This window comes from Xenopus laevis, chromosome 8S (genome assembly GCF_017654675.1).
Source record: "Xenopus laevis strain J_2021 chromosome 8S, Xenopus_laevis_v10.1, whole genome shotgun sequence".
Classification (NCBI taxonomy): domain Eukaryota; kingdom Metazoa; phylum Chordata; class Amphibia; order Anura; family Pipidae; genus Xenopus; species Xenopus laevis.
Window position 1 is genome coordinate 103,482,119 of NC_054386.1, and position 8,304 is coordinate 103,490,422.

An 8,304-nucleotide genomic window follows, 5' to 3' on the forward strand; every position below is an offset into this window, starting at 1 on the left:
TATTTAATCTTTCCCTCTCAACTGGACTGTTTCCTTCTCAACTAAAACATGCTCTTGTCACCCCCATTCTGAAAAACCCTCTCTTGATCCCTCCAATCTTGACAACCTCCGACCTATCTCTCTGCTACCTTTCATCTCTAAACTACTTGAGCACCTAGTCTACAACCGACTTACCTCATTTCTCTCTGACAATAACCTGCTGGACCCCCTACAATCTGGTTTTATGCCACAACACTCCACTGAAACTGCCCTGACTCGACTAACTAATGACCTTTTAACCGCTAAAACCAACAATCATTTCTCACTACTAATACTGCTTGATCTCTCAGCCACATTTGACACTGTAGATCACCCTCTCCTCCTCCAGTCCCTCCATTCGCTTGGCCTTCGTGACACAGCCCTGTCCTGGTTCTCTTCTTACATCACCAATCGTTCCTTCAGTGTCTCCTACAATGGAGTAGCATCTTCTCCCCTACCTCTTTCTGTTGGAGTTCCTCAAGGCTCTGTCCTGGGACCATTACTATTCTCCCTCTATACTTCCTCCCTCAGCAAATTAATCAACTCGTATGGTTTCCACTACCACCTCTATGCTGACGATACTCAGATCTATCTCTCATCTCCTGATCTCAACCCAGAACTCCTAACTCGCGTCTCCTCCTGTCTGTCCTCTATCTCTACCTGGATGTCGCAACGCTACCTTAAATTAAACCTCTCTAAAACTGAAATGGTTCTCTTTCCTCCAACTAACACCAGTAGCATCCCCGAAGTATCCATCATAGTTAACAATTCCACTATCACCCCCTCTCCCCAGGCCCGGTGCCTTGGGGTTATCCTAGATTCTGCCCTGTCATTCACTCCTCATATCCAGTCACTTATTAAATCATGTCACTTCCACCTAAGGAACATATCCAAAATACCATCATTTATCACCCAAGATGCTGCTAAAATTCTTATTCACTCTCTCATCATATCACGTCTAGACTACTGTAACTCTCTTTTAATTGGCCTTCCCCTCCAGAGACTGTCAGCTCTCCAGTCCATAATGAACACTGCTGCGAGGCTCATACACCTCAGCAACCGCTCCTCCTCTGCCTCGCCATTCTGTCAATCCCTGCACTGGCTTCCGTTACCTTTCAGAATCAAATTCAAATTAATGACCCTGACTTTCAAAGCACTTCATAACTCTGCCCCACCCTACATCTCTGAACTCATCTCTATATACTCACCCACTCGCTTACTACTCTCCTCTACTGACCTGCTCCTCAACTCTTCTCTCATTACCTCCTCACATGCTCACATTCAAGACTTTGCAAGGGCTGCACCCCTCCTCTGGAACTCTCTCCCACCGTCTGTCCCACTTTCTCCCAACCTTTCTACTTTCAAGAAATCTCTGAAAACGCACTTCTTTCGAGAAGCCTCCCCTCACTCTGCTTAACTACCAAACGCAACACCACATACAGTACCACATTTCTCACCCACTTAATTCCATCTTGCCCACTCCCACACCTTGTGTATTACTCCCCTCCCTTTAGACTGTAAGCTCTTTTGCATAGGGCCTTCCTCACCTTTTGTACCTGTATTGATTGTGATGTATGTAACTCCATATATTCTATGTATATAATTCATGTGATGTAGTTGTATAATCACAGTTACTTTACAGTGCTACGCAATATGTTGGCGCTATATAAATACATGTTAATAATAATTGATAGATTGTTATTATTTGGGGGTTTTTTTGCTGGAGAGAGTTGTTCTAGTGTTCGGCACTTATCTAGGATACCAGGGAATGTCACACAGACAACAAGAAAATCATCGAAATTTTTACAGAATGTAAAATGGAGCAAATATTGTAGTTTTCCATTAACAGATTCAAAAAGAAAATGTGCACAAGAAAATGACTGAAAATGAAACTTTTGTATCATACGAGTGAATTGGCTTGAGATGATTTTGAAGATATTTACGAAAAGACAATATTTACACATTTACACATTTTTTGGTAAACTCTCCAGTTTTCTGGTAGTTTCTAAATAAAATACACAAATAAAGATGAGCCAAAAATACAAATACCTTGATTAAACAGTTCAGTTGATAAAATGACCTGCCATTGGATTTTCAGCTGATGTCTGGTGTTTTCTTTTGATATTTTATCCTCTTTTCCAAATATGTTGATTCAGTTTCACAGGAATTTCTAACAGGAACCAAAAATGCAGATTAATGAACAAAAACCGAAACATTGACACTGAAGCTTGACATTGAAGCTTGACATTGAGATTGAAGCTTGACATTGAAGCTTGACATTGAGATTGAAGCTTGACATTGAAGCTTGACATTGAGATTGAAGCTTGACATTGACGTTATAATGAAAAGATAACAAAAGTCTACAAGAAATAACGAGAGTAGGTTGAATGAACATTTGGGTTCCACCACTATAGAATGAGTCAGTGGAATAACTATAGAGGACCCACCTTCCAATCACTGTGAGATGAAAGGGAGGACATAGGTGGCCTGGAGGTGCTGGTGGGAGAGGCAGGGGGTCGGGAAGGTATTGAAGTGCACTCGGCCCCTTGGAAGAATTTGTTGCATGGGGGCCCAACCTACACTAGTCACGTCACTGGAACAGGTGGAATAATTCAGGATTTCTAACTAGTGTCAACTCAGTCCAAGGAAATGGATTAAATGTCCACAAAAACTTATTTCAAATGGAGTTCAGCTGTTTTTCACCCTATTTGCTTCCCACCTACAAAGGTTCTCTCATTGAGAAATAATGTCTTTTCTAGAAGGAGAGTTTTCCCACAACCAGAATAGAAATAAGGATGTTTAGTAGCTGCAGTGAGTAATGAAATAAGAAAAGAAAGGGCATTAATACAAGACTTCAGTTGCCCCTCAAGAAAACCAGGACTGAGCAAAGCTAATGTCGGAGATCATTTCAATCCTTGGTTTACCATGGAGAAACCTCTGTAGACTTCACCAGACCTTGTGGGTTCCAGGACAATCCTATAAGTTGTGACAGAGATGGACTTTGGGCAATAAAAACATATACAATATTATTATTATTATACAATTTCCTATAAGCTAAATGGAGCAAGTGCTGAAGTCTCCAGTCCTCAGACTGAGTAGGTGCTACAGGGCTTTGTAAGGAATTCCACCATTTAACAGGCAACAGATTCCTTTCCAAACAGGAGACCAACCTTTCAGCGATATGAGATCAATACTCACCAAGTCAGGATTTTCCATAAACAATAGATTTTGAAGGGCAAATATATTTTTGTTTGGGGCCCTAGCAAAGCACATTTAATAAGACTAAACATGAAATGGTGTTGAGTTCTGGACTTTTCAGGTCTATTCAATCCATTAGCCAGGTCTATAGAATTGTTGGTGCATGGGGTACATTGTACAAGCACTGTGCATGGTGATTGGCCATGAGAGGCGCTACTGCAAAGGGAGTTCAGATTCACAAATACACCCTCGGCTTGTTTGGACTAAATGAATGGATTTCATATACTTCTAATGACCATTGGTGCCCTACTTTTTTTCTGTGTCTTTACTGAATACAATATATATTTGATTTATTCATTTGTTGTTGTTGTTGTCACTTGTTTAGACACATTATAAGTAAATGAGTTGAACTTGTTACTCTTGCTTTGCTGAAGACAATGTCCCATACTGTGATCTGTATGAGCCCAAATAATCACATCATGGTGCAAAATGTGCCAATATATATTTCTATTAAACATGCCCATTGTGCCATCACGTCAGGATACAGATGCTCCGTACACAAGGAGCTGACAATCATGCGTGTCCTGCTGTTAATCAGAGAGCTCATATTTGTTCATACAAGTCACTGCTGCCTGTGGGCACCGCTCTTCACTCAGTCTTGGCATTTTCTCTGTATAGTGAAGGGGAAAGGGCTGATGCCCTCTGGTGGCTGCTGGTGGGCAGTACACATTTTACTCATCATTTCTACTTGTAATTAACCCTTTCACTGCCAGCCAATTTGGTACTTTTGAACATTTTGCTCTTCTTACCTCAAATGTTTGTAGCGTTAAAGTCCAGAGGTCTAGGTTTCTGTAGGGATATTGTCTCAATATTAAAGTACATCGACTACTCAAGATCCAGGTTGGCCGTTGTTTATTGTTGGATGTCACCTTAAATGGAAGATGATTTTGTCTCATAAACATTTATGGGCCACAGTCTATATCAGGTAGGAGGGCATTACTGGCTGAGATCAGACCTTTTCTGCACACATCGCTCCCGGTCATTCTGGCCGGTGATTTCAACCAGGTTATTAGACCAGAAGATCGGTCTGGAAGAATGAGGACATCTGAAAGCTATTATTTGAACATGCTTATTCAGCAGGCTGGCCTGGTTGATGTAGCCCATGGGGGTGGTTGGAGGTTGATACATAACTACAGATGTGCACAAAGGAGTAGCCGTCTGGATATGGCTTTTGTCAAGGCAGGCGAAGAATTCACTGATGTGAGAGGAGGGGTAGAATACTCTGACCATCAGAAACTTTTACAGTTGGGACCTCATCTATTCCGGCAAGGGGTAATGGTCTTTGGAGGCTTACTGTGGATTCTTTGGAGGGCGAGTCTGTTCAAACGTCTTTTGAGGCACTTCTTCAGCACCAATTTGGGAGAGTTGATTTTTATGACATTGTCATCATGGTGGGAAAGCGTAAAAAGTTCATTCCGGGCTTTCTTCCATAGGCTATCTGTACGTAGGGAGGGTAGCAAATATAAAAAGTACTTAACTTTCTTAAAGAAGTTGGAGTCCTCTGGAGTGGAGGGGTCAAAAATTGCCCAGCTGAAGGCCCAGATCATGGAATGTCAGTTCAGCCGGTACAAATCTCTTGTGCAGGAAAGGGACTACAGGAGTTTTCACTCGCCGGACCCCTTTTTAAACTGCAAAGAGAATGTTGGGCGGGAACTTGTCACCGGTCTGATCGATCCCAAGGATGAGTTACAAACATCAAGGGAGGGCATCCTTGGGATAGTGAAAGACTATTACGCTTCTCTGTTCCGGGCTAAGGCTTTGGATAAGGGGAGGACTTCATCCTTCCTGGAGGCAACCCCAGGGCCTGATGTAACTAATTTGGACTTTGAGCCTTTGACAGCTGAGATCATGGAGGATGAAGTCAAAGCTGCCATCGACTGCCTCACCAAAAAGAAGGCTCCAGGCCTTTGATCGAGTGGATCATGAGTATCTGTGGGCCATTTTGGCAAAGTATGGCATCCCGGGAACATTCATTAGATGGCTCTCAGCTTTGTACAAAGGGGCAGTAAGTTTTCCACTTATCAATGGGTGGCGCGGTGAAAACTTTGAGGTCGGGGCCAGAGTGAGACAGGGGTGTCCCTTAAGCCCTCTGCTTTATGTTTTTGCGATCAATCCTTTTTTAAGGCATTTGCAGGCTAGTGGAATTGAGGGTCTCTCTGTTCCCCATAGCCAGCCCCTCAGGTCAGTAGCCTATGCTGATGATGTCACGGTAACAGTCTCTTGTCAGGTAGATGCGAGAGTGTTGTCCAAAATCGTCAGAAGTTACTCAGAGGCCTCGGGTCAACATGGTTAAGTCTCAAGCTTTTTGGTCATTAAATGAGGAGCTGGCCTTTCCTCTCCAGGATTTTTCAACAGCCCCAACTAGATTAGAATCTTAGGGAAGGGAGATGATGGCAGGCAAAACTGGGAAGAAAAGTTGGATGCCAGAAATGCAAAGGTACAGCGATGGAAGGGATGGAAGCTGTCCTACAGAGAAAGGGTGAAGCTCGTGAAGACTTACCTGGTCCCTATCTTTTTGTTTGTTTCCTACGTGTATCCGCTGCCAGAAGCTCTCTATGCTCGGATCCACAGTCTGTTCTTCCAGTTAATCTGGGGAAACAGGCTGAATCCTGTAAAAAGGGGCATTACTTACCTGCAGAGGAAAGAGGGAGGGTTGGGCATGTTATGTCCAGTGGCTTTCTTTGGATCCATCTTCCTGAAGTTTAACTTGGGGATCCTGGGCCAAAGAACTGATTCCCTGTGGGAGAGTTGCATCAGGAATCGCCTCTGGTGGGAGATTGGGTACTTGGCAGTAGCGTGAAGAAAGTCCGAGTGCGTGGATGGCATCTCCAACCACATCTTGAGCAGGGAGTGAAACTTTTGAGGAAGTGGGACATAGGAATTGGAGAACTAAGTTCTGTTGCGAGGAAGCAAATTTATCACAGAATCCTGGGAACTTATTTCATTGTCCCCTTGGCCTTGACGGACTGCGTGGGGGACATGTTTTCTCAGAGCCTCTGGTTGCTCAATGACAGAAGGCTGCCTCCCAAATATTTTGATCTGAATTGGCTCTCCCTTCAGGGGCAATCTGTGTTACTTATTAATATTGCAGAAAAGGTGTGCCCGTGGAGTTGTCCTACTGATGAGACCCAAGAACAGTTTCTTGTGGATTGTCCTGTGACAAAAACTGTGCAATCACAGTTGTCCCTCAAAGTTCCTTCCATCAAACAAGTATGTTATGATGATGCAGCCTACGGTATTGTGTCTGCCCAACTCGCTTGGATAGAGGGACCATGTACCTATTAATATCAGTGATGAGGTAAAATCTGTGCAAATCCCGCTGTAGAAGGTCAATTAGCCAAGAAGATGTTATTATTGATCAGATAGTGAGGTCTGTGGTGAGCGATTTGGGTTTCCTGAAGGAAAGAGACAACAAGCAAAGCTATTTGAATGCATCCAAATGGAGATGTGTGAATCTCTGACTGACCTTATTGGCTTTTTGTTGGTAGTACCTACAGGGCAGCCACCAGGGGGAGACAGGGGGGAGAGTTGTAGGGGGCCCCCGAGGGTAAGGGGGGCCCGACCACGCCACACTTGATTAGCCGGGCCTTATGGATGTTAAATACACACTGTAATTACATAGGAGGCTTCAAGCTATTAAACAGAGTGAACACGAGGAGAGACCTTGCCCTTGTTTATATTCTTAAATCATTTGGAATATAACCATCGACTTACTGCGCCAGTTCAACCAGCATGCGGCTTACTGTGATGTACGGGCAAAGGAAGACCATGGTCTGGATAAGACCCTCACAGGATACATTTATTAAACCCTGGAGCTTCAGCAGTCACAGGCCAGAGACCCTGCTGTATTGGGAAGAGCTCACGCACAGGAAAAGAAGGATGGATTGTGGGGCTGGAATTCAAATTTATTCTATTTCCTGCAAGTCATGTGACCAGGGATTAACCCCATTAGTACCCACTGCCATGTGAAGTACAGGAAAAGTCAATACATAAGTGTACAGAGAGAAAAACAAACATCACCAGTTCAGGCATTTCCCCATATGTTAGTCTGTGTGAAAGCAAACCTTTGTATATGGAGCTGAAAGGGAGGAGGCTGCTGGGAGGCCTAATAATAGCAAGTCCGACTTGGGACTTTGTGACCGGCTTGAGCATCTTTTTCATGGACAGAAGGTTTGTATGATGGGAAACCTCTTGCAAACTGAAAAATGATGAACTTTTTACCTGTTAACTGGTGATGTTTTTTTTTTGTCTGAATATTTAGTTTCTTTCTGAATTGAAAGGAATATTGTATTACGCTTTAAGTTTTCACTAATAAAAAAAATTTCCTATCTGATCCCCATTGTAAGCAACAGTCCTGTCCTGCTTTATGGCAGCTGAGATTCTAGCTATCTGTATAACAGAACATTCTGTCCCAGTGGCTGCACAGATCCTATCTGATCCCCATTGTAAGCAACAGTCCTGTCCTGCTTTATGGCAGCTGAGATTCTAGCTATCTGTATAACAGAACATTCTGTCCCAGTGGCTGCACAGATCCTATCTGATCCCCATTGTAAGCAGCAGTCCTGTCCTGCTTTATGGCAGCTGAGATTCTAGCTATCTGTATAACAGAACATTCTGTCCCAGTGGCTGCACAGATCCTATCTGATCCCCATTGTAAGCAGCACTCCTGTCCTGCTTTATGGCAGCTGAGATTCTAGCTATCTGTATAACAGAACATTCTGTCCCAGTGGCTGCACAGATCCTATCTGATCCCCATTGTAAGCAGCAGTCCTGTCCTGCTTTATGGCAGCTGAGATTCTAGCTATCTGTATAACAGAACATTCTGTCCCAGTGGCTGCACAGATCCTATCTGATCCCCATTGTAAGCAGCAGTCCTGTCCTGCTTTATGGCAGCTGAGATTCTAGCTATCTGTATAACAGAACATTCTGTCCCAGTGGCTGCACAGATCCTATCTGATCCCCATTGTAAGCAGCAGTCCTGTCCTGCTTTATGGCAGCTGAGATTCTAGCTATCTGTATAACAGAACA